Source organism: Oreochromis niloticus, linkage group LG5, assembly GCF_001858045.2.
Source record: "Oreochromis niloticus isolate F11D_XX linkage group LG5, O_niloticus_UMD_NMBU, whole genome shotgun sequence".
Taxonomy (NCBI): Eukaryota; Metazoa; Chordata; class Actinopteri; order Cichliformes; family Cichlidae; genus Oreochromis; species Oreochromis niloticus.
In genome coordinates, this window is record NC_031970.2 from 35,760,472 (window position 1) to 35,788,147 (window position 27,676).

Consider the following 27,676-nt stretch of genomic DNA (forward strand, 5'->3'; position numbering starts at 1 on the left):
TATTTGGGTCTTGAACATTCCTCTGTTCCTTGCTTGCAGTTAGTCCAAAGCACTGCTGCATGTCTTGTAACCAGTGTTGGGGAGTAACGGAATACATGTACCGCCGTTACGTATTTAGAATACAAAATATGAGTAACTGTATTCTGTTACAGTTACCGTTTAAAAAGGTGGTATTCAGAATACAGTTACTTTGTTGAAATAAATGGATTACACGGCGGTACTTTCCTGTTTCATATTGTCGCGGGTCAGGACTGTTTGGGTTTGTTTGACAGCTACGTCCAGGCAGCAGCGTTACGGTTGCCATGGTTACAGGGTGACTCTCTCTCTCTGCGTGTTTCCTGGGTGAGAGAGCGCTTTTTTGTTGTTGTTGTTGTGCTAAGCTAAAAGGCAGAATGCTACAGGCATGGCCCTAAAGAATGTAGCATCATGGGCAGTGTAGTCCGTGCTGCAGGGAGAATGGACTGCCATACACGTTATGTGTCTGTGAGCGAGGGAGGGAGAGAAAGGAAAAGTCCGAGCTGTCACGGAGCAAAAACGGGAGCTGGAAGCATGTAAATATAATAATAACCACTGCAGCCAAGAAGAGTGCCTGACGAGCCCAGCTGTAAGTAAGCTATTAAGACTCAACTGTACACTGTGTTCGTGTTTTCCTCCGGAAAAAATAAGTTCCGTTGGAGCAGCCTTTCAACGCCTCTCTCTGTCTCTGGCAAGCAAAGTTGACCCAGACAACAAAGTAAAGCTAGTTTTCGGCTACCAGCCCGACACGGAACCCACCGTATTAGCCAGAGGTCCCTTTACTATGGTTCGGAGCCGCGGACCTTCAGTATCAGTAATAAATCACAGCAATAGTACATTCACGTAGTTGTAAACAGCATGATAATATATTAAGTAATCCAAAGTATTCAGAATACGTTACTCTCATTGAGTAACGTAACGGAATACGTTACAGAATACATTTTGGGGCATGTATTCAGTATTCTGTAATGGAATACATTTTAAAAGTAACCTTCCCAACACTGCTTGTAACAGGTATAAGTCCAAAACTTACATCATCGATCTAAATGCTCTTGCATGCAGCTGAGGTCTTAATTAAAGCATGGAGGGCTTTCTCAGTTGCAGTGTCTGGATTAACCTCCCACTGGATATTCACACTGCAGAGTGTGTACAGTCTTTAAAATCCCGTCTTAAAATTCTCTTATTTACCTCGACTTTTAATTCAAGTTGAGTTTGAGCCCCATCAGGTTTTACATTGTCTTTTTTATTATTATCTATTTATTTGTTGATCTGTGTTTTTTTTCCTTTGCTTTTTAATGTTCTGTAGAAATAAAACTGACATTGACATGCACCGACAGCTTGTTCTGAATTATACCTGCTGCCAGTCCAGAGGGAGTGCAAGAAAGAAGGAGCACATAGAGCAGAAAAGTAGTTCCCTTTTCCTTATGGTACTTTAACTTGGTATACGTAATTATAGTCGACCCAGTGATATTGAATATGCAGTACATATGTTGCTCCCAATGTGTCTTTAAATGACATTTAATTGCAGAAATGCTAAAAATACTTTATTTCATTTCTGTGACATTAATTTACCGAAAATTGTTGGTTCTGTAAAGCTGCTGACACGATGTCAGTATGATTGTCAGCAGATGTTAACATTAGGCCACATTTTATAGTAATCAATGCGGAAATTTTGGAAATGTCAAAGAGTTGAATTTCTTGAAACCTTGATGGATCCACATGTAACACTGACCTGGAGTTTGTCAGGTCATATGGCACTGTATGTATAGTTTACCTTTTTGTTTCAGTTTCAAAATGTCAGTATAAGATCATACATCACCTGATAGTATTATGATTATGAACACAGCAACATGTCAGCATACTGGACATATTCATTTAAATCATAGCCAAAGTCATTCACAGAGCTGCTGCTTTGACAGTATGAGGCTGGTCTTTGAGCCAGCAAATGTTTTCAGGTTTCTATGATGAAATTTTTCCACTTTTTGTAAACTTAAGCTTTGTCTATACCAGGGGTCGGCAACCTGCGGCTCTTTAGTCCTTATACTGCGGCTCCGCGTGGTTTGGGAAAATAAATTAGAAATATTTAGCTGAAGTGTATTTTATTTGTGTTTAGTTCTTTTTTTAACTTGTAGTTCTAAATTGGAAGATTATTGTGATTTTGAAATATAAAAATAAAATTATATTCTATTATTTTTTTTCATCGCTCAAAATAAGCGTCACACTCGCTTAAGCCGGTGTACCCGCCAAAACGCGGTGCATTTATCGAGACTTTCAACCCCAGGTAGGCCAATTATGGATCTGGATCCACATTATGTCGGCAGCTGTTCTCCACCGTGAACTATGTTAAAAACAAACACCGCTCACGCCTCACAGATGACAGCTTACAGTCCTGCGTAAAGATGAAAGCCCCGATTTGCAGACGCTGTGCGCAGAGGTTCGGGACCAGAAGTCTCATTGTAAACACATCACGGCAGACCCGACGATGTTTGCATGAACATGCTTTTCAGCATCTCTTTATTGACCACTTTTCACACACGGTTGCTGTACGCATACAGCCGGCTGTAGCTTTTCAGCTCACAGCCCGACAACTAGGGATGCACCGATCCCGATACTGGTATCGGGTATCGGGGCCGATACTGTAAAATGTGTGCGTACTCGTACTCGTAAAAGTTAACCGATACCATGAACCGATACTTATGTAGCCCGGATGGGAATTTGGGAGTAGATAATCATAATTCCCATGGACTTGAACGCCACATAAGGTGTTCACAGTTCACAGAAGAGAACGGCATGGAGAGATGCACGAGGTTAGCTGAACCAAAGTGAGAGACTCGGCTAGTTTTACTGAGGTTAACTTGCACAAAAGAGTGTGTGACTAGAAAGCTAACCGTGTGAGAGCTTCGCAACAGAGTGTGGGTGAAGTGACTTTTTGTTTCAACGGTCGCACCACCGTCCGTGGAAAACTGTGTTTCCAGCCATGACCGCCGAGGCTAAAGGCTAGCCCGGACTGCTTGGCTGCGCCACGGAGGCAGCTGCTATGGACTGTCGGAGAGCTGGACAGTGACTGGCTAACGCGCTGTAGCAGAGACAGCATCGGGTCCGCAGGGAGTGGATTTAGTGTGGGACTGGTGAATGGCGACCTACCGAGCAACGGAACTGTAAGTCAGACTTTTGTGCTCTTACTGGGGAGAAGAGGATTTTTCTCCATCGTCTGGCGTGAGCAGCAAACAGGCCTGCAACAAGTGTGAATGTGAGTGTGTGTGGGGCCCATGTGTGAATATTGTATGTTTAGTGGATTTATATAACGTGTTTTGGAGTGTATATTAGTGAGTCACTTACCAAAAGGTGATAACATAAGTTGGGTTGTTTAATATAATTTGAAAGGGAATTATTTCATTTATACAGTGTATTTCATTTGGTTAAGGAATTGGAATATCATTTGAGTTTAAAAAAGGGATGTGTTGTACAGTATTTGTCTCTGCCCTTACATTCAGTAAACGTTTCGTTTGTGTTAAAGAGTTGTGTGGGGTCGTTTCTTTACTACCAGTTAAGTTTAACTTGTGTGTGGTAGAAGTATCGGTTTTTGTACTCGGTATCGGCAAGTACTCAGATCCAAGTATCGGTATCAGATCGGTTTGAAAAAATTGGTATCGTTGCATCCCTACCGACAACACAACAGCAGAGAGAGCACAGACTTTAAGGCGGTGAGGCGTGATTGCGGGTGCCGCTCAGGTGCGTCCGCCTCCCCTGCAGCGGCGCTGCAGACCACGCCCCGCCACACACATTAACAAGGTAAAATACATATTTAGGCAGAATTTTGCAAATATCTATTTTTCATTTTTCAGCAGCATAGTGCTTTTTTCCAATTATTGTTTAAAAGTCAGGTCAAGGCTCCAACAGCCCAAAGGCGATATAAGGGTGGCGGCTGACGACAGTTTTTGTTTGCTACATGGATCATTTTAGTTCAGCTGGGTGTCTTTCCTTTTGTTATATTTCTTTAAGAGTTCAAAATGTGTTAATTACATAAATAAAATGTAATTTTCTCTGTAGCACTTCATGGATTTCATAAGCAGCACACCTTAGTTTCTCTGTGGATTCTTTTAAAAAGCAGTTAAAAACTTTTCTGTTCAAACAAGCCTTTTGTTGATCTACATATTTTATATTCTTTACATTATTTACATTTGATCTTTTACATTGTGTATAATGTCTATTGATTGTATTGTTTATTTTAATATTTGTGTACAGCGCTTTGTGACTGCCTGTCTGTGAAAAGCGCTTAATAAATAAACTTTACTTACTTACTTTAGATGTTCACACAAAGCACAAAGGTTAAAAACAATATATACAGTGTTATCTTCATTTTAGATTTCAAAAAGTATTTGCGGCTCCCAGTGTTTTCTTTTGCGTGGAAACCGGGTCCAAGTGGCTCTTTGGGTGTTAAAGGTTGCAGACCCCTGGTCTATAACATTTCCAATCAAGATTCACATAATGCAGATCTACTTCAGCAAGTCAATAAAGCATCACAAGTGTTCTCATCTATAAACATGGTTCACAGTTGCACTTATTTTCTCAAGAGGAATCTCTTTTTTTTAAACACTGTATAAAACTCCCAAAAGGGGAGGGGCTTATCAATAGGCTTTGATCAGCGGCCATTTAAAAACATTTTAAAACAGAAACTTAAAAAATATTTCATAAATGAAGCTAAAATTTCCCACCAACCATTATATTTGTTTACAACAAGCCTGTGTTGATTTGAGATGGAATGACCCCAAAGTGCATTTGGTAATCTGAATTTTTTTATTTTATTTTATTGTTTCTGGCTCACAACATTTTCAGCTTTTATACTCATGTAAAAGTTCAGCATGAGCCTTATGCACTCTTTCATAAATGACATCACTGATCTCCAAACCAAGACAGTCTTTGACTCAAATTCAACCAAGCCTGGTCAGAATAAGGGTAATAAGTGAGGAACCGCTAACCTCTGAAAGTATTTGCTTCTGCAATGCCTTTGTGAACAGCCATTATTCATGGCCTAACTCTCTCAGTTCTCTGTGACGATATTGCAGAACTTCAGGTCCCTTTTAAATGTACCCATAAAACGTAATGTGGGACCGCTGACTTTCCTGGTACCCTGGGTTAGCTGTTCATACAGGATCTCCCAAACATCTATTCAACAAACATACCCAGGCCCTCTCAGGTGGCTTAGCAGGGGAGAACATGCTGGGGACCTAGGCCTGTTTCAGGATGTCTGGGTGTGGTGGGCAAAATACTAACCCCAGTTTGCATTTCTCTGATACATCCCTTGGAGTATGAATGTGGATGAATGTTAGCTAGAAAGCAGTTAAAGTTTAGGAGAAAGTGCTTGTTTGAATGGGTGAATGTGGCATGGTGTATGTTGTGGGATGAAACTGGAAAAGCACTGTATAGGAAACAGTCCATTTACAATTTAAAATGCTGCTTTCATCCAGAGGTCAGCTGGAGTTCCCCCTCCTTCCCTTGGAGCCCTTTTCACTCAGTTGCAGTCTCACCAAGACATGGTGCCTTTAAAAAACAAAAAAAACCCTGACTTGGATAGTTAGCTATAGATGATTTTCTCAGTAGGGTCATTAGTATTGTTGTAGGGTCTTTGCCTTACTATGTGAAGTGTATTGAGGCCACATATGTTTGTGGTGCAACATGTACAGTAAATGGATAGACTTTAGTCAGTTTGCCAAGTCAGATATTTTATACTGCAAATCACCAGAACTATTACCAGTAAACTGTTCTTCACTCATCCATTTCAGTCTGATCTAATAAATAGATACAATGTAGAGAAAATAACATTCTTGCACCCAAGCTTCCTCGTGGATGCCAAACCAGATGTGGATGCTATTTCTGAGACTGAACTTCAGTTTTCATGTTAGGTTGTAACTTAATATTTTGATTTATTCTTTAGATTTATTTAAACTCTTACATTGTGCAACAGTCTGGAGTGACCCATAATTTCTCTATATTTAGCATAAGAGAAGCCAGACTGTCACCTAGTTTTTATTTTTTAAGTGCTCTCCAGGCTTTCTGAAGGTATTTCAAAGTGGTTCTTTGGACATTGGCTGCTTTTTAAATCATTTTCAGTCCTGTATGTGTACTTTACCTTGAAAAAATATTCCCCTCTAAAGTATATTATGTTAACTTGATAGATGGGGTGTCGATGTGTAACTTTTATCCGCTGTTTAGACCATGTTTTATCGCAGTTGAGCTGGGTCTTTGGAAATTTGAGCAAACAAACGAAACAACCTCATGATGCTTTCACAAAAACAGGACATTAGAAGGCTATCTGAAAACTGCAGTCTATACTACTCTGTGAATTCCATAAATTTAAGGTTTTTCCTACTTGTTTCAAGAAGCAGAGTACATGCTCTGACAGTTACCCTAAGATAAAAAAAAAAGGGATATTCCGACATTGGAGCTTTCATGAACGCAGCCTTGCACTGAAAACTGTTTTCTCTGACTGAGCGTACCTAAATAAACTAACCAGGCATGTTCGGGCTTGTTAGATCATTCCATCAAGTAGAAATTACTCTGCATAGTTTTAAGTTACACTCTGTTATATACCCATTTCAGGCAGCTGTATCTGTAGGTGAAGTTGTTGACAACTTCTAGGACATCTCCATTGGTGGTGATGGAGGGAGTAGTGATGACATCTTCTGCATCGACATCTTTTTCAGGCTAATAGTAAGTCCAAACTGTTTGTAAGTCTCTCAGACTCTGAAGGCCACATCTCCATGGTTAGTGCCATTTTGGTCTTTGAGCACAGTTGTGCCAAGTTGAATAACTTTCAATCAGAGCTTGTATGCAAGTAGATAGCTTCGGTGAATGAATCAAGGGCATACATCCTACAGAGTGTTGGTGCTTACACACAACCCTACTTGACTCCAGTGTTGAATGGGAAGGAGTCTAACAGTGATTAGTAACTTAAGTAGTAAGTAACTTAACTTGACACATCACAACACAACTGTTGTGATGTTATGTGTCGTGTTGTGTCCTTTTGTGTTGTATGTAGTGCCGACGTGGGACAGTTTTCCAATTTCATTGTACTATTGTACTGCTTGTGCAATGACAAAGAGTTATCTTATCCCATGATGTCAGGGTGGAATGAGATCAATCCTAACCTCACAAGGCTGTGAGGTTAGGAGGTCGCCAACTTGTTGCGAGTACCCCAAAAAGTTGATTCTGTTCATCTGGACGTAGCGTGGAAGAAACGTGACTTCTTCGGTCTCAGCTGTACATTTACATCATGACTGAAACTAGCACCACTGACTGACAATGGGCTGTGAGGTCAGTTTCATGATCAACTGAAGAAGTTACTTGGATGAGTGATGAAATGTTTCTCCCACTGAAAATAAAATGTGCAGATGAACAGAATCAACTTTTTGGGGTTTCCTTACCTGGATGATTGAGCATGAACAAAGACAAAAATCATTCTGAGGAGTTTGAATAGATCTGTCCTACTTCGGTGAGGTCAGTGTTGACTAGCAGAACTTATTCCTTCCTCTTCACGTGAAGATGCACTGGGAGTCTGGGTGAACATGGTGTGCAAACAGCTGTAGCTTGTTGATGAGGACACCTTGCCAGTGATATACAATATAGAGATTCCTCTGAAGCCCTTGCTGGTGATCTCTCTTATTCTGTAAATTGTCATGAGTGGCTTCTCTCATATTCTGGGGACTCTTCCTTTGTCCCTGCGAAGGTAACGGGGTTGTACAGGGGCTGAGGCAGAACAGATTTTTCATGCTGGATAGCTTTTTCCATATCCCAAAGTTTTCCCTCCTGGGTGAGGGCATTATTCAGCTCTTTCAGTGATGGTAACTCATCCTGTTCCTTCTTAAAGCCAGCTTTGGTGTGCTGCTGACATCAGAGGTGAATGAAGAATATATGGTGCATAACATAACTGCACGCAGCGCCCCCTATTGGGCCATTTGTTTCTCGCACAAAGTGATCTGAGGGGGGGTGAAACCTTTCACATCAGCGCTCAGGTTCCCTGGCTGTGTGTGGATTTCAACTTACGAGTACAAATTTTGGCCTGATTTATCTTCCTTTCAGCTGACTGGTCAATGTCATGTCAATCACAAACAGTCCAATCAGAGAACAGATGGGTTTGGCTGTTGGAGGGGTGCTTTACTGAGCTCATATTTCTCCAAAAAATTTAACATATGTTTGGGTGATCCTTTTATTGTGCAAATTTTAGAAAATCAATTCTGGGAACATTCTACATGTCAAGAAAATCTATCTGTAAGCGTACGTAAATGATTTCAATTACATCCACCTTACTCCTATAAAGAAGAAACTTGAAAACAGCTAAAAGTGAACTATTTGATTAAAAGAATGTTTTTTTTCTAAATGTTAGACAAAACAAATTATACAAATTATACAACAAAGCATTACTCAATGCAAAATAATAACCAGTGTTGGGACTAACGCGTTATTAAGTAACGCGTTACAGTAACTACGTTATTATTGTGGTAACAAGCACGGTAACTAGTTATTATGCCAAAATCAGGAACGCGTTACTCGTTACTGGGATTTAGATAGGCTCGTTACTCGTTACTTCGTGTGGTGGATATCGCGGAGCTTCCACAGATTCAGTAACATTAGCAAGTGGTGGAGGCCAGCAGGTGGATGAGAGAAAGTGGAGGCAGGAGGAGGAGAGACCCGAAGCGGCCGCCGGGCCGAGAGTGTCAGGTGAACTGAACTTCAGGTAAGAAGTTATGACCTGCAGTCTGTTTGAGTCAGATATAAACCAAGTTTAGGTGGAGTTTATTTTCGGTATGCTGACATTTTCGTACTGCGTGCTAGCTAGCATGACGGAGTTTCTATACAGCTGGGTGGGTGCTATGTTACTGATGTTGAACTTTATTTTGTTCATACGGTTAATTATTAGAGTTGACAACCGTCCCCTAAAAAACGGAATCGTCTGGTATTCAGAGAAAATATTACGCGTTTCGTACTGAGGTGAAAAGGAACAGTTTGTCCCGTAATTCAGCTACAATGAAAAAGACACAAAGCTGAAGCTGCACAGCTGCCTCTTCTTCTCTCATTCTCTCCCCTCCCTCTCCTGTTGCTACTTCAATCATGAAACTGATCAATGATCAGCTGATCGGCTTTTCTCTCTTGTTTATTTATCGCCCACTTCGCGCCAGAAAGAGGAAACCAGCGGATGTCGCGCTAAACAACAGCAGCAAGTTTAAGCTTGATCAGCTGTTGTTAGAATTTATTTAATATTAATTGCTAGTATCAGCTGATGTTTGCTGGAGCCACAGCTGTAAAGCTGCTGGTCATGATGTCGGTTTGGTTATCTGGTGAGAGGGAAACATGCAGATGAAACCAGGAGATGTCCTTACTGAATCATCAGAGCTGAACAGGTGATGGAGAAACAGGTTTACCTTTTAGGTGACATGAATGAGTTGAAGGGAAGTTATGAACTGTTTCTGAGAGACAAATAACACCAGGATGCTTTTCTATGTAGCTGACAGCTGGTAACTGTGCAGGGGCGGGTCTAGCAAAGTGTTGCCAGGGGGCCAGGTAGGGCATTAACAGGGAAAGGGGGGCACAAGGAAATACTTTTCATTCTTATTCTCATTTAAAATGTCTCACTTTTAATAAATAATTATCTGAGTCTTACAACAAACAATTGATAGATTGATACATATATACCATCAGAACAGTGTACATCACTGTCACAACAGTGTTTATTTTCATTCAAAGGCTTTATGATTTTTCCTATAATGGTGGGCCGGTCTCTAGTCAAAATGCCCGGGACGATTGTTTTGTCCCAGTCCAGCTCTGTATGCAGCTCATCTGCAGTCTGGTGTTACCTACATCTTCCTATTCAGAAGGCAGAATTTCCAAGTTCTGAGTACAATCAAAAGCACCACGACTGCAGTTTTTGTGTTGGATGTAAAAAGCAGGCTAGAATCATGGCGGCGGTCAACGACGGTCCAGGCGTGGGATTTCTCTCGTGGAAATGTGCACATTATTTTTTCCTTTCTATTGGTAGGTGGCACAGTGCACTTGTGGCAAGTAAGCAAGCTAGAAGACTGGCAGTCTGGCTGGGTATCCAGTTACGGAAGCAACACATTAACAAGAGAATTCTGAGTAAAACCAAAGTTACTTTCCCTAGTAACTAGTTACTCTGAAAGTAACGAGTAACTTGAAGTAACTAGTAATGTAACTAAGTTACTAATTTAAAGTAACTTACCCAACACTGATAATAACATAAATAATAATATAAAATAAAAAAATCTTCACAGGTGGCCAGCATACCTTGTAATTAACACCAGTGGCATTTTTACATTAGTACAAAAGGCTACTGGTGGAGCCAGCTGTGCAAATTTAATTTGACAATGGCTGCATTTTATCTTTCATCATTAGATAATTGACACCATGTCCCTCAGATTGATTGACCTACTTAAAGTCATAACTTCACATGGAGATTTGCAAACAAGGATGGATAATGTAAGAGGCCTGTGTCAATTATGCCACAACAATACGTCATATGCTGGGTTTTCTTTGCCTCTGCTTCATGGATGAAACTTCTTTTTTAGGTTTGCCTTTGTTATTTTTCTAGAGACTTATCAGAATATCTCTTGGTGTTATCTGTCCATCACAGGTAGTTGGTGCTAGGCAAGTCTCAGCAGTAGCCATCTAGGTGTTGTTTCCAATGGCCTAGGCTCTTGTGACCCACTCAGTGGTTACTCCATTCCCCCTGCATCTTGCAGGTTCCAGTCTGGATTCTTGTAGACTGATAGCCTCTCTGCCTCTCAGGCATGAATGGTCACATCTGGCAGAGCTCTGACCTAGTTAGCATGTAAATGTATTCATTCATAAATAGATGGCAGTTTTTGCCTGTCCTGTCCGGCACTGTAGCAATCAGAATTATTGTCTGAATGCCCAACAGATTTATTTTCCCAAGAAGACCATTATGGCTTTTACTATACTGGTCCATTTCATTTTTATAGTTTATTCAATCTTTATTATTTATTATTTATTTTTTATATTTTTTATTTTAAGTTATTACAGTCAGAATGGACAGGACCGGGGGACGGGAAAGCGAAAGAAGAAGAAAAGAGAAGTTGGGAAGAAAGTTAACAGAAGGAGAGGTGAAGAGAGCCAGAGAGAGAAAGGACACTAAATGTCTGCCTGATCACAAGCAAAACAAAAACAACACAGCAACAATCAACATAAGCATCAGTAACAGTAAATAATAAATATTAAATGGTAGTGAGCAGTGTACAGGACTAATAGTGCATGATAAAGGCAGCAGCTAACCAAGATAGTGTGTGTCGGTGAGTACCTGTTTGTACACTTGTGTGAACACCTGTGTATGAGCGTGTATTAAGGTTTCTCCATGTAGGCCCCCCAGAGCACAGGAGCCCGAGGAGGACCACCGCAGGGGCAATCACACCACCCACCTAGAAAAGAGCTGAAGAGTGCCCTGGAGGGGGGTCACCCAGCAGCCACAGTGTAGAAGGCCCAGGGGCCGTGACAACGAGCCTGCATGCCAGAGCAGACCGAGCTCTGAGTCCACAGACCTGAGACCCCAGTGCCCCCCAGCAGGGGCCTGACAGAGCTGCTAACCCTATCCCAGGCAGGGTAAACCGTTCCCTTGCTCTAGTACTCATCGTAGGCATCCGATATCGCTTTCTGGTCCTTCAACCAGGACCAGTTTGCCATGGAGACCCTGCCAATATATGAGTTAACCTGCTTTACAAGTAGGCTGGACACTGGTCTTTCTGTCTGTCTCTCTGGACGGCAAAAAAAATGAGGCCCACAGTAATTCTACCATCTGAACTGTTAAAGTATTAAACAGCTTGGATTAGTCATTTCATCATGTGTTCTTTTTTAAAGATGAGTGCGAAGTGTGAAAATACTGTTCTACACAAAAAACCAAACCAAACAAAAAACTGCCTGTTTTTGTGTAGAATAAAGACTTTTACCATCTCTGAGCAGCAAATAATGCAGTTGTTTGTTTAGAGTAACGGTGATAGACATAAGGCCACCGGCATTAACCAGATATATATGTGTTAAACTAAGTTTACTAAACTCTTCATACTCACAGTGGAGCACAGGTGGAGTGGTGTAGAGTAGTTGAGTTGCGTATCACTGCAGTAGCTCTAAACACTCACATTATGCAAATCAGAAAGTCTTTAGCCCTGTGAGGGCTGATAATGTCACTCCTCATTCATTCCACTGTAAACCCAGCACTCTACTGGTTTTATGGTTGTTACTGGTCATTGTAAGCTAGACCTCATTGGAGAGAATATTACCAGCTTTTCACCAGTATGTCAATTGTGCCACTGGTACTAGAGCCATTTTATGAAGATGCTGCTGATGCAGATGCACAGGCTAAACTGGAGCAGCCTCTCTTTCTTCTGGAAGCTGAGACCCTTCAGTCTATGCAGCAACATGACGATTTTCTGTCACTCGGTTTTGGCCACTGTGATGAACTTTGCTGTGGTCTGCTTGAAGAGCAGCATTAGAGCTGGTGGCTGAATAAAGCTAGCTCTGTGATTGGCTGCAAATTGGACACTTTTAAAGACATGGTGGAGTAAACAGAGTGTTCTCCATCACAGTGGAGCTCCTTCTCTGACATGCTGACTTAGCTCTGCTGCCACAAGAAGACATCAGACAGAAACTCATGCATGCAAATTGTTATCACCCTCTATTTTTATATCATCCCACTGTGGCAGCAGGGGGTTTGTTGCTGCTGTCATATAATAAAAATTAGGGAGGGGAGGGGGAAGAGAGCTCACTAGGCAGCTCTAACGTGACAAAGGATTTTAGATGGTTTCAAAAATAAAATGCCAGTGTTGCCATTTTGGCAAGTAGTTGTGGTTTATTGTGTAACTTTGTCAGGACATTAGATGTGGGCAGCCACAGTGTAGGTAATTAGTGGGAATGACTATAAATTCATTTACTTCATCAGGCTTCTTCTATTTCTGTGCCCATCAGTACTGCTTAAAAATAAAAGTAATAAAGTTAGAAAGAGAGGCTGCTTGCTGTAATAATTCCAGCCATCACTGTGTCCATGCACACTGCACAAGATCAGTAGAGCTGCAACTGATTTCCACCAAGAGGGTTAATGTGGAGAAGCAAAAAACTGAATATGAGTGCTCCACCTCTCCTCTCGTTGGTTCTTACATTCACATCAAAAATAACATCCACTCTGCTTTCTCCTTCCCAGCCTGTACATTCTGCCTCAGCCACAAACGCAAGCAGTGAACCACTGAGAAATCATCCTTCAAGGTAAGGATTACAGCGCTAGCTCACTGTTGTTTTGCAATTCTGTGGTGAAAACTTAACCAAATAGCTGCAAACTGTGTCCACTTGATACAAAACACAGTCTTGTGCACAGTCATGCACATTTCAGTACACATGAACTAAAACAAACACATATTGTTAAATGTGAGTACTGTCTGTTCTGTGTGAAAACAGTTGGCATCAATTTGAAGTGTACACAATTAGTTATTAATACATGCAAACTCACCAGTGGAGTCCTTCAAGGTGGAGTATTCATCATCAGTAATAAATAAATGCAAATCAGTTGTGCTGCAAACACACTCCTGTGAGGAGCCGTGTTAAAGCAAATGGCTCATTCATCAGAGTTTGTGAGCTGACAGTGCTTCAGCCTGAAGCCTCAGTAATTCACTAAGTGACTGCTCTGCTTCCATTCATTCTGAAGACGAGGGAGTCATTTGCAAGACCAAGCCCGACAGGAAGAGAGGGAGGCTCATAAAACTCATAGACAATCAGCCAAATAAGAAGAATGATCACTATTATTACGTCTCTAAATAGCATCTAATCACTGCAGTATGCAAGCATTACACTCCAGTGTTTTGGTGGAGCACTTAGTAATAATCTCCTTTTTCTTCTTGTTGTTGTTATTATTCTTGTTGTTATTGTTATTATTACCACAATCCATTCATTTCCTTCATGCTGTTAAATATCCCAATTCTTTAATCTTTGGGCTGAAGGAAGAACAACACTCGGTGTATAAATGCTCAATCAACAATCTCTTTATTCCATACAACACTTTGAGCATAAACGTCCGGACGGGAGATGTGGACAGGAGTGTGTCCGCCAGATCTCGAAGTGTCTGACCGTTTCTCACATTCTTCGGCCCCCCTCCACACTAAGCATTCACATTCTTTCTCTCTTACGGCACCTAAGTGACGGCCTTGGCTTCCTGTTTTATCTCCTCCTGAAGACATGGGGCAGAAAACCTCTACGGTATGTTCTGCTCTCTTTGTAATCAGAAAAGGAAGGCCATGATTCTACACAAACAGCATTTCTTATAACTCAGCAGTATAATGCATCATAAAACACTGTAATGATTTCACAATCTTTAATCCAGGACATATTGTGGCCTATAGCCCTATAATGATTCAGCACTTCTTTGATTAGAAGTATAAGGTGGCATAAGATGGTATAATAATCTCACAACGCCCTTAGCAACAAAGCCCAGACCTCCTTCTCCCTAGTTACCTCATCCAGGTTATCCAAAGAAACACAGGCCAGGCCAGCCAAGACATAAAATCTATCACAAACACCTCACCAAAAAAGCATGCTTGTCAGATGCCTGAACCAACTCGTCTGAGTCCTGTTAATGTAGAGGTTTGGCGCTCTACACTATTCGAGGCCCACTCGAAACTGCACTCTCACTCTTCTCCATATCACCCTAGCCAACCACCCTTCAGAGAAAGCAGATTTCTGCTGTTAGTATATTCTCATTCTTTCAGTCACTCAAAGCTCATGAGAACAGGGATGTAGATCGACTGGAAAATTGATAGATTTGCTTTTACACTCGGCTCTCTCTTCACTACAGTGAACAGTGTGATTGCAGCTATAACCTGTCAATCTCCTGCTCCCTTCTCACTTGTGAACACAACCCTGAGATACTTAAACTCCTCCACTTGGCGCAGCAACTCATCCCCGATCTGGAACAATGCAAACTAAGATCTTGCAATGCTTGTACAGGGACCGAATGGGCCAGACAGTCCACAATCCTGACTCGCACCCCGAAGGATACCAGAAAGGAATGTGGTTGAATTCCTTCTGGAAGTCAACAAAATGCATGGAGACTACCAACAAATTAACTTACCTTCCAAGTACCTAATTGTAGACATTCCCAGGATAAGGATGAGGAGTGTGGTCCCCCTGTAGTTAGAGCACACCTCCCAGTCCCTACTTCTTAAAGATGGGAATCACCACCCCAGTCTGCCAACCAAGAGGCACTGCTCCAGATCTCCAGGCAATGTTACAGAGGCATGTCAACCAAGACAGCGGGACAATATCCAGAACTTTAAGGAACTCGGGGCAAATCATAACCGTCCTGCCTCCAAACTGATGTTTAACTACTTTGTTGGTCTTGTTCCCATGGATGGGTCCCCCTCTCCCCCAGAATCTTTAGTAGATGACACAACATAGCCTTCATTAGTCCCGCAGTTGGGAAATTTACATTTTTACAGCAGCAGAGTGGACAGGGTTTGAATAAATAAATAGATGCAGCATAACCTAACAACAGCAACACTATACAATGAATAAAAGAAAAATATACATGTGGCAGGGTGTGGTTTGTAGCTCAGCTGCAGGGGAGGGGAGGAGTAGTGGGTTCAGTGGGTGGTGTTCGGTAGGATGACAGACTTAGCAGATCTCCATCATCTCTGGTCTCTTCTCCTATGACTTAACTGAGGCAAGTGAAGTCTGGGTTTTGTTCTGGGTTGCCTTCTGTATGAGCTGCACTTAGAGTAATATTGGCAGGTTGGGAAGCTTTACTAGTGTTCAAAGTTTTTTCTGTTTGGAAATGACTTTTTCAAATATGGCCAGTTATGTTCACTGCAGCTCCTTAGATTTTTTTATGTGATGAGAATAAAATTATTTTACTTCTCATCACAGCTTTTCCTGCTGCACATCATCTGCATAAAAGAGAATTTTGTGTTCTGTATTAACATTTGCAATCCCCCTTAATATTGCTAATTTGTGTTACAGTGTCAACTAGTGGTTCAATGAATAATGCAAATAGAGATGGAGCCACAGGACATCTTTGCCTGATAGCATTCAGGAGAGTGAAGCTGACTGTGGTGAGGGTGGTTGGCGGTGCCGTGCGGACGCACCTGCACGGCATCCGCAATCACGCCCGCCTGTTAAAACACGGGGACCCACGGGTTGGTGGATGATTGTGGTGTGATGTATGTATGGCTGCCAGCAGAGAGCTGCAGCCGCGGAATGAATAAAGATGGCTCTCAATAACAACCTGTGGTCCCGCCGTGCCTTATTCATGCCACACTGACATTAACCTCTCAGTGTCGACTGCCTTTGGGGATGTGTAAAATGCTTTTATCCAACCAGTAAAGGATTCTCCAAACCCAAATTTCTTATCTGCTTCAAATTGAAATGATTGAATTTGGGGAATTTGTGAATATCTTCCATATTTTGGTCATTTTCAGAGGTGTTCATACAAAAAATTTCCCCCCGTAAATTTTTTATTCGTAGAGTTTTTGGAAGACTTGCTGAGTCCTTGATAACTGTGCTTGTTATTTTTTCTTTATTTTGATCAAGTATGTTTGCCAGATATTTACCAGATTTATTATTGTATGTAATGTTGTCATGTCTCAGCCGCTATATAAGAAATTTTGTCTTTGTGTTTAATACATTGTTTAACTCCTATCTATGTTTGATCAGACATAAGTGTATTCTTGATCATCTGGTGATGGTTTAACCTCCAACTATCACAATGGCCATCCTCTTCCATGTATTCCTTTAAAATTGCAGTGGATTACCAAACTTGAATGATTTTTTCCAACTCCACAGATTTTCCAACTCAGAAATTTCATAGGCGGCAGAAACATTCGATCCACGTTTGTAGAGATATGATGAATATGGATATGTGGTTTTGGATTAAATGTATGGTTGACTGTGTCGCCTGGACATGTATGAGCGATGATTAAAAGTGTAGTTTTAATGTGCAGTGGTGTTAATGTGTAAGGAGTGGCAAAGCAATATAAGAGGCGTTTGCATCTTTCCTGAATTTCTGATGGGAATTGATCATTTATAATTGTGAGTTCCTTTCAGTTCTTTTCCTTGTTTTTTCACTACTTCTTTGTGCTTGTAATGTTTAAAGGTAGCAGTTCTTTGTCTTGGTTTGTTGGTGTCTTTTTTAACAGCACCGAGACAGTGGATGTGATAAAAGGTTATTTGGTTGACGCTGTCTGTGGGGATCTTAAGCTGAGCCATCATGAAGTCCTTCAATAAGGACTATAACTCAATAATAATGTTTCTGGATCGAAGTGAGAGTGGTCAGAGGAATCTTAATTCCAGTGATAAGTAGGTTATTGCACCTTAAGCGTGATTGTAAATATAATATTGTTTGTTTCATCCTTTTGTTTTCTGTAGTTCTGGCCGCAGCTTATTCAGCGACTGTCATTAAATTCCAAACTATTTTTAATATCATGAAAGTCGTTGTGCAACAGTTAAATGAGGGAGAGTCTGGCAGCATATGAAGGCGGCTTTTGATCTATAGAAATAAGTGTGTAACTGACGTCTGACAAATAGATTTATTCAGTCTGGATTAACAAACTGGTGAATGAGTCCAGTGACCAATGGTGTTTTGATGAATTTGTCAGTGACTGTGGGCTGTGGTAATAAGTGACCTTTGCTAGTCTATTAGAAGCACAGCCAGCTCTTCTCAGTGCCTGGTAGGATGCTGATGTCATGATAAATGGGTTTTTCTCTCTTTAGCAGTTAAATATGGACAATTCAGCACAGTTAAAATAGGTGCTTGGCCCCATATTCAGTACAAACCCAGAGAGTTTTGTTTATAGACACTAGGTTTCTCTCCTAGATTTTGAGATTTCCGTCCCTATCAGTTTAGTTATAGAACAACTGCACCAAAGTCAGAATTGTGTCAGAGCAGTAGAGGTGAACTTTAAAATATAAATAAGGATGGAGAATATTTTTAGCTCCAGAGCTACTTAAACTCCTCCAGTTATGACATTTTGTTTATAGCTAACATAAAAATGAAGGCCGGGATAATGAGCGAGATACCAGGACTGTAGCAGTCTGCTCAGTCTAGTTTTGGTTGATCTAACATCACAACTGGTCTAGAATAGCAGCCACGAAAATGGGATCATAAAAAACAAAAACCTTTCATTGATTTATATCGGGCTGACCTCTGCGCTACACCTTAGTGGAGATTTCAGTTAAAATTCTATATGATGGACTAATGCAAACACACTCTCTCTCTCACTCACATAACATAACATAACATAACATAACATAACATAACATAACATAACATAACAGTTTTAGATTCAATACAACAAAAAAATGTGCAGTTAGGCAGAATTGCTCATTTGTTATTCGGATGCAGCGTCATCATTAAAAACAGGTCGGCAGTAATGCAGTACACATGTGTTATAGTATCAGTATCATAATGGAAGTCAGTGTGACAGAAGAGGGAGGCCCACAACGAGAAAGTGTTGTCGTAACCGTTTATTTCTTTCTTTAAGTAATGTTATGGTGATGGGGAGTGACCTCACTTTTAGGTGCTGTTCTGCTTTGTAGTGCACTTTTTACTCTTATTTAAAAATGTAGTATAAATTAATGATCATTTTATTATCATTACCAATTGGATTATTGGTATATGACTTAGAATCTGGAATTTTCACTAAGAATAGCACAAAGCTCATAACCACAAAACCATCATAGGAGATAACGGTCTACCTGTTATGGACATGAAATCATTATAAAGAATGTATTAATTAACTGTGAGTGGGCTGCATTTCACAGTTGTTGTTTATCTAACAAGGCCTTGGATTTTTGTGAAAAGCCATACAGAACACCTTTCTATCCAAATGTCCTTCACAGTGTTTTCCTCCCCCTTTCCTCTCTGGCTGTCTTTCTGCTATTTTGGCTAATCAACAGAGAAATGCAGCCTCCCCTGGACCAGGCCTTAAGTTCTGCTGCCTGCGCTGTTTACCACTGTGATGTCACACACTTTTTTCAGCAAACACTTTTCCCTTCACCTGCAGAACTGTCCAGATGGATGGCAGGGTGCATGTGTGTGTGTTCCCATGCCATCTGCTCATAATCCCCCCAGCATACACACACACACACACACACACACACACACACACACACACACACAGCCTTCTTTGGTTTAAATGGAGCTGGAACCTGCTACTGGCCCTCTGGGAATTGAGTCACATTAAGACTAACACACACACACACACACACACACGCACACACACACACACGCACACACACACACACACACACACACACACACACACACAGTCATGCAATAGTAACAAGCAAGACAGACATGGATAGCCAGTTCTTTGCTTCAGCTACAACAGCCTGCAGCAGGTTTATTTTGTGTTTAGTTCTACATCAGGATCCATCTTAAAACGGCTCAAACTGAACATGTCTGATAACAGACTACTGTTACCTGGGGATCTTTCATGATCTAAGAACTTACACACCCATCTGTTTCCAGCTGAGAATCTGCATCGTATAAACAGTGTCTGTCTTGCTCTTGCATTAACTGGCCAAAAAGGAGGATTATCTCCAGATGTACAAGAAATGTAACAGCTCTACATCCTGAGCAGCTGTGCCTTCTGAATTTCTAGGCTTGTCATTTGAATTTTTAAAAACTGCAGGTTTCTGTGTCCTTAATCACAGCTAGATTTGATGCCTTGTAGGTCATATATAGAACTGGTTAAAAATTTTAGAACACGCCAATTTTTCCAGTTATTTATTGCTTGAAATGGTGCAAAGGGAAGTGGAGAACTGCCAGAGGTTAAAAAAAAATCATGTGAATTTCTAAATTATAAAGAGAAATGAGTTTTTCAGTAAACACAAAATAGGTTAAGAATTTAAAGCTGTTCTGCAGCAATGGAGATTGATCAAGCCTTAAAAACTGGTGCTACTATTTCCTACAGGTGTTCCAACTTTTCTGGATTACTTACAGCCCCTCTGTCTGCATAAAGCAGTGTTGGGACACACTGTGGTACCATACCCTCTTGAGCTTCAGCTGAACAGTATTCTGCTGCAGAAAGTGGTGTGTTGCTACAGAAACGGTGAGAAAAAGGTGATTAACAATAGAAGAGAGACAGAGCATCATAACACTTAAATGTGTAGGTCTGTCCTACAGAGAAATTGCAAAGTAAGTCAGGGTGTCAGTGAGTACAGTTTCCTTCAGCATCCAAAGGCTCAGAAACAAACTGTGACAGGAAGAGGTCTGCAGACCCAAAGACACGACTGAATCAGAGGACAAGTTTCTGAGAGTTAACAGCTTGTGTGATTGGCGGCTCACAGGACAACAGCTTCAAGCACAGCTTAATAGTGGTCATATAAGCAAGTCTCAGGTTCAGCTGTAAAGAGAAGACTTCGAGCTGCAGGTTTGACAGGATGAGCTGCAGCAAGAAGGCCATTGGTAAGATGTCAGAATAAAACAAAGAGGCTTGACTGGGCCATGAAACACCAACATTGGACTACTGAAGACTGGAAGAAGGTATTATGGACTGATGAATCAAAATTTGAAACATTTGATTTGGGATGAACTGGACAGGAGAGTGCAAAGCAACGCAACCTACAAGGTCCACATTTATGGGAACTTCTGCTACAGATATGGGAGAATATTTGATTTCTATTGTAGAAAGAATAAACGGGTGTGTTCAGCTGTTATATCTGCCAAAGGAGGCTACTTTGATGAGTCAAAAGTTTAGAATACATTTGTTCTATATACTGATTCAAGGATTTCTTTTTTAATTCACGGAATTCTCTTGAGTTGATGAGCATAACAATGCACATAGATAGCCTCAGGATGGAGCCTTCTAAAATGTGCTTGTACACCTCGAGTGGAGCCACTCATAACAGCTGCACCATCATATGTTTGTGCTACACACACGCTCTGCAAGACCATTCATTTGGATCTGCTGCTGAAGCTCATTTCTAATGGACTGGGCATCAAATGATTTTATCTCTGCAAGTGCTAGGAAACACTCCTTCACTGCCCCCTCTGACACATACCTGACACAAACGGCTAACTGCTCTGCCTTTTCATCCTTTGCCTCACCTGCCATGATGGCACAGATTTTAAATGTGTCATTTCAGAAACAATGACACCAGTAACTAATAACTAACAATGTGAAATCCTTGACTCACCTCTCCAGTAGAGGTCTCTCCCCTCTCACTCTCTGTGCTCCTCCGCCCTGACTCCTACAGGTTAATCCCACATAGCAGACAGGTCTGGCCTGGATCTGGTGTCAAGCCGGCACTGCTGGCTGAGTTCTGGCATGGTAAGACGTATGTCATCCAGATATGGGCCAGGCCTGGCATAGATGGCACTGTCTATGTGATGGCATGTCACATCTAGCACGATCATGGTTTGGTTTATGTGGCCCAGGCTCATAAAAAACAGGTCTGGCCCAGATCTGGCATCAAGTTGGACTGGTGTCATGGCAGGGTGTATGTCAACCAGATGTGGGCCAGGTCTGGCAATGATGGCACTATTTATGTTCCTATTTTCCTATTTTAGTTAGAAGACCCAAATGCCATGTTGCAATACTATACTGCTATAGTAGCCAATGTTTCAAATGCAGGTTTGACAGGTTTGTGAGTGTACACTTTATCCAAAACCTGGTGACGGTTTACTCATCTTTGCCAGTGGGTGGCTGTAGCTCAGGAGGTAGAGCAGGTCACCTACTGATTGGAACATTAGTGGTTCGATCCCTGGCTCCTCCAGTCTGCATGTCAAGAGTGTGAATGTGTATGAAAGTAGTTAGGAAGCACTCAGCTTAGAGAAAGTGTGTGATTGGGTGAATGTGGCAAGTTGTATAGAGCACTTTGAGTAATCCGGGAGAGTAGAAAAGCGTTATATAAGAATCAGTCCATTCACTGTCTGGACAGTTTCGTCATGTTACTTGTGCACTATTATGCACATGTTGTTATTTCATGGCTTGATTAAGGTACACATTAGGCTGACATCTGGGGCCAGAGCTGAAACTGTTCTGGCCCACACATGGGCCAGCAGTGTGTCTGCAACTGGCCTTGTGCTGGCCCATGTGTGGGCTACCTCTGGCAAACCAGATCTGGGCCACCAAAGGGCCGTCATTCTTTGCAGTATGTGGGCCATGTGTAAACACATTGTGTGGGCCAGATCTGGGCCATACCAATTTTGCTATGTGGGATGGGGATGGAGTGATTATTATTAGTGCATTATTATTATTTCCACTGATGATAACCATACCTGAATGAGCTCAGCTCGATGTTTCAGAGCTAAAACAAGTGAGAGAAATTAACATTATGCAAACAATTCAACTTAGTGTGCTAGCCAGGTTTTTATTTATCAAAATGGGGAGCACGTGGTTCATTAATTACATGGGACTCTCTGCTGTTAGCTGGAGGCTGGAGCTAACTAACTGTTACTACCAGCAGTGATGAAGACTTACTTTCTTGAAAAACTTGCGTATATCCATGTTGTCTTGCTGTTTGCAGCATGTACACTAGTGTGTCCGCAGGTGTAGCTGCAGCGGAGTGTAAAGTAGCAGAGAAAACGAGGACTGGATTTGTGGATGTTCCCTGTGAACAACTGGAACGGATCGGATAACGAAGCACTGATGCTACCTTAACACTGTTAAGTGAAAGGGACCAACAGTTTTATGAACATATTTAAGTGAACAGAGACAGGTTTATATTATCATTTATTTAAACTCATATTCCTACATCTTTATAGTGAATTGATCTGCAATTTCTGTAAAAAATAAAAATAGAATAAGTAAAAAAATTTAAAAAAAAAACACCACATTATTTAGGGGGGGTTAAGAATATTTTAGGGAGGCTTCAGCACCCCTAACATAGGCCTAACGACGCCACTGTATATAAAACATTGCCTACTAACAAAAAAAAAATTGCATTTACTTGTACAGTTGATTTCCGTAGTTGGATAAATTACTACTGCTCTCTTTTCCCCCACAGACAGCAGACGCAGCACAGACAGAAGGTCTGGTTTGATTGATTTGCTTAAATTATTTAGTTTTAGTTGATAAAGCTGTAATTTAGGCCTGTGGCAAATTACTACCTTAGATTTCAAATTTTACTCTATGGTAATTTCAGTTCCACGTTAACACAAAACAAACAATGCCAGTGGCAGTCGCAGTTGAACTGGCTGACAGGCCTGTACTGGAATTCTTTGATGCCTTCTCTGATTTTTTATTTTTTTTTGTATTTGACTCAAGAGCACCATGTTTGAGACGGGACATGCTTGATGCAGAGCAGCTCTGGCACTTGAATAACTTTGATCCTGAAAATTAAAAGCGGGACTTACATTACTTTATAATATATATGTTTGACTAATCCTTGTGATGAATAATGCTGAAACTGATTGTTCGGTTTTCACTGTTCCTCCTATGAGTCCCTGAAATATTGTCTTATGGTAACAGTGCTTTTTTCAGACACTTACATTTCTGTTTGCTGACTGTACTCTATATGGAGTATGTTACGTAAAGTAGTTTCACCCTGGTTCTTTTTTATTCCTCGGGCCTCCAGAGACGACACCGGACTCAGTAGTCATTTCACAAAACCTTTATTCATCTTCAGTTACGCATGCATCTTCTAGAAGGGAAGATGTGCAAGGCCGGTGTCCCTCTGCAGATCTTCACTTCTTTGTTTGTTACAACCAGTTTTATAGAAGCGACCCCATCGTAAAACCCACATGGTGTGTTGTAAACTCTGTGTTTGTGTATGTATACGCGAGCACGTGAGTGCCTGTGTGTATGTGAGTGCATGTGAGTGACTGTGCGTGTGGGTGTGTGTGCGTTGTAACAGTTAAAGCACTGTGTGTATGTGTCTCTGTGTATGTGACTTCCTGTTGGTCATAAAAGTCCATCTCCCCTCACCCAAGCTACACCAAATTCCTCTACAAAACATACAAAACATATTACAAGCACTGAGACCCCCACTCTGCATCCACTGGGCCATTGGCCTCTTGTTGTCTTACTTTTACAGCGAAGCATGTGGAGGGTCTCCTGCAAACCTACTTCTAAGTTGTGATAGTTATGAGCTTTTATTACATTCAGGGACAAGCATCAGCATCAGCATCCCCCAACTTTAGCTTCCTGTCTCCTTTTATGACAGCAGACCCCCAGTGTCCATAAATTCCTCTCCCTCTACACAATTACACACACACTCAGGCCTACAGCTAAACCAAACTGAAACACACAGACATTCCTTTCCTATTCCTCTGATCTACAGCTGGACCCTCTCATGTAAGCACATTATATTCTAATTATGTTTTCTTTTACTCACAAGTGACATTATTACACGTTATATACATCAGTTCCACTTAAGGCAGCAGAGAAACATATTTTGCTATAAATTACTTGTGGGCAGTGCATTAAAAATGGATTCTGTGCTATAGTCCAGAGTGTGGCCTTAGTGTTAATTTCCAGCATGGAACATATGAAGCCATCAGCTCTGAACATGCACTCCACATCTCTTCCATTACGTCCCAGCAGGAAGTGTCCCATTCGCCCCTCATCGTGGTTAATGGTGGCTGAGTGGCTCTCAGGCTGCTCATATAATGACCTGTAATGCACAACCTCACCTACTGAGTCATTTTCTTCCTCTCTCAATCCTAATGTATGTTTGAGAGTCTCTTCCAAATGTGTCATTCAGCCCAATGTCTAATGGCCAAAAAAAAAAATAAAAAAAAATTAGAACAGGCAGTTAAATGGATGACAGAACGGTTGATGGAAGGCTGGTAATTTCTTGCTACAGATACCCAAACCTTCCTTCTTTAAAGATGGTGCAAAAAGAGGAAATCAAACATAAAGGAGGAAAATTTGTATTCATTTATTTATTTATTTGTATTCCCATATTCTGAGGTGCTGCTGCTACCATAACCCAAACTGTGATATGTCCTTTAACGAAGACTCCATTAATAGTCTTACAAAAGTAAAATAGTACCAGCTGACCAGGCATTGCTCAGTTCAGTTCAGTTTTATTTATAAAATTAAATCACAACAACAGTCGCCTCAATGCGGTTTAAGGTAAAAACCCTACAGTAATACAAAGAAAACAGAAAAAACCCAACAATCATATGATCCCCTTTGAGTATGCTACAGCATGCTTTAATATGCTGGTTAGCATGCTGTAATAAATTGTTATGGTCAACAGTATCGAACGCAGCACTGAGGTCTAGCAGGACAAGCACAGAGATGAGTCCACTGTCAGAGGCCATAAGAAGATCATTTGTAACCTTCACTAAAGCTGTTTCTGTGCTGGGCCAATTAATAGAGTTGTGTTGATCATATTTATGATTGAAGCATTAATTAATGGTAGCGAATCTTTGAGCAGTCTTATAGGAATGGTGTCTTGAAGACACGTTGATAGTTTGGAAGTAATTACTGAAGTTAACTCAGAAAGATCAATTGGATAAAAAGACTAAATGAATATCAATGGTACTGAAAGCTGTAGATAATGTTACATCTGTGAGATGGTTATGAGTCATGGTTAAAATTTTCTTTGTGGAGAAATTAATGAAGTCAATACTAGTTAAGGATAAAGAATTACTTGGCTCAGCAGTTGTTGATATGAAATTCCCCACTGCTGTGTGATCTATTATTAACATTATTAAATGTGATCAGGAAATGATCAGACAACAGAGGGTTTTCAGGAATTACTGTTAAATGTTCAGTTTCTATTTGTCCTAACAAGATCTAGAGTGTGATTAAATTGGTGGTTGGCTCTTTTACATTTTAGGAGAAGCAAACTGAGCCTAAACATAGATTAAATGCTGTGTTGAAGCTGTCGTTTTTAGCATCTACATGGATGTCAATACTTGTTTGATCTGAGCTGAGCACTAAAACAGATAAAAAAGTCTGAGAATTCAGACTTTGCTCTGAGTAGGGTCAAGGTGAATTGTAAATAACAACAAATAATACTGGGTTTTGAGTTTTGGACAAGCCATAAAAAGGTAATGCCGTCTCTCCTAACAAGACCAGGTTTTCTCCAGAAAGTTTCCCAGTCATCTATAAAGCTCAGATTGTTTTTTGGACACCACTCAGACAGCCAGCACTTTAAGGAGAACATGCGGCTAAACATGTCACTCCTGGTCCGATTGGGGAGGGGACCAGCGAAAACTACACAGTCCGACATTGTTTTGGCAAAGTTACACACCAATTCAATATTAAGATACGGAACCCCAAGTTGCTTCTGATGCGTTCATTGGAGTATGAATGTGTATGAATGGGTGAATGAGACATGCTGTATAAAGTGCTTTGAGTGCTCAAGTGGAGTAGAAAGGCACTGTATAAGAACCAGGCTGAAATTACTACTGCCAACTAAGTACTGCCTGTTTCTCTGAAGAGATATGAAAGCTGTCACACAATGTGACATTGTGAAATGAAAAATATTCAAAAAGATTCTTTTTTAAATTCTTTTGTCTCTGGAGTCCCATTAACACATCACTAGGGAAAGAGCTCAGCTCATCTCATTTAGCCACCACACAGAGTATGTGTTTCTCCCTCTCTGTGCACAGACACTCTTGCTTGGCATGACTAATGATCAGTGATTGTTTGCTATACAGCAACATCCTCAGCACTGTGGGCAGTTACTCTCAGAGGTTGGTAAACAAATCTTTTTGGAAAGAAGTCAAAGGAAGTTCTTGAACAAAAGCTTTGCCTGCCTCATATATCATTCATTCCATCCAACTGTATCCTTGAGATGTTTCCTTGTACTGCCCGAAAAGGCTAAAATGAGACATTACTGAAAGTGCACCACGCAATAACTGAGTCCTTCAACAGGAGAATATTAACGTCAAATCTGTCAGTGCTGAAAGAGAGAGGCAGTTAGAGCTCATACTGTGTCAACCTACATTTTAAGAATGGCTTCTTACTGTTTTGTGGTGGATATTTTGTTGTTTAATTTAGAGTACTACTGTTGTAAATACAAATTTGGCAAAGCTAATATTATATATACACAATCATTGGCCAACTACTGTGATTTTCCCTCAGAATAATCTCTGGGATTTACAGAGAATAGTCTGAAAAAGACACACCCAGTGATCTGCAGCATGTCAGAGGTAAGAGTGGAATGGACAGATTGCTTAAAGGTGAAAAGAAGACAGTAACTCAAATCACCCCTTGTTAAAATCAAGCTTCCTGTGGATAGTGTGTCATTTCACAAAGCCCAGAGTTTACCAATCCTGCCATGAACTGGAAACTGCTGAATCACTACTGTATTTTTTGGATCATAAGGTGCACTGGATTATAAGGCACATTAAGCAAACAAAACAGTCAGATAAGTCAAACTTTACTCAACTAATTCTTTTTGCTTCCTCAACTTCCGTACCATTGATTCATTAATGCTGAATTCTCTGGCAGCTGCTCTATTCCCGTGTTGTTGCAGTATATTAATGACTAACCTGGTATTGTGGATGGATTATCTCAGTTGTTCTCCTGACTGAAGTTTGGTCCGTTTACAGCATCCTGCCATGCGATTGCATTTGTCTCTAACCATCGGGAACCCTCACGTTAACTTTTATCGAGTGGAAAAAAGTTAGCGCTCATCCTTCATGCATGAGACTGTGACAGCACTGAGCAGCTCCTTCAGTGGGAGACTGCGG

The 27,676-nt window shown here is 41.0% G+C and overlaps 1 protein-coding gene across 3 annotated transcripts in view; it reads left to right on the forward strand.

Annotated features, from left to right (window-relative positions):
• The window catches only part of fhit (fragile histidine triad diadenosine triphosphatase), a 188,536-nt gene that overhangs the window by 1,399 nt on the left and 159,461 nt on the right, over window positions 1-27,676 (forward strand). For 2 of the 3 annotated variants that reach the window (XM_003446477.4, XM_025907533.1), the window contains exon 2: window positions 13,235-13,296. The gene's annotated coding sequence lies outside the window, so the exon portion shown is untranslated. Of the gene's footprint in view, window positions 1-580; window positions 605-13,234; window positions 13,297-27,676 lie in introns of those variants that run through there. The other variant, XM_025907532.1, reaches the window with a different exon arrangement.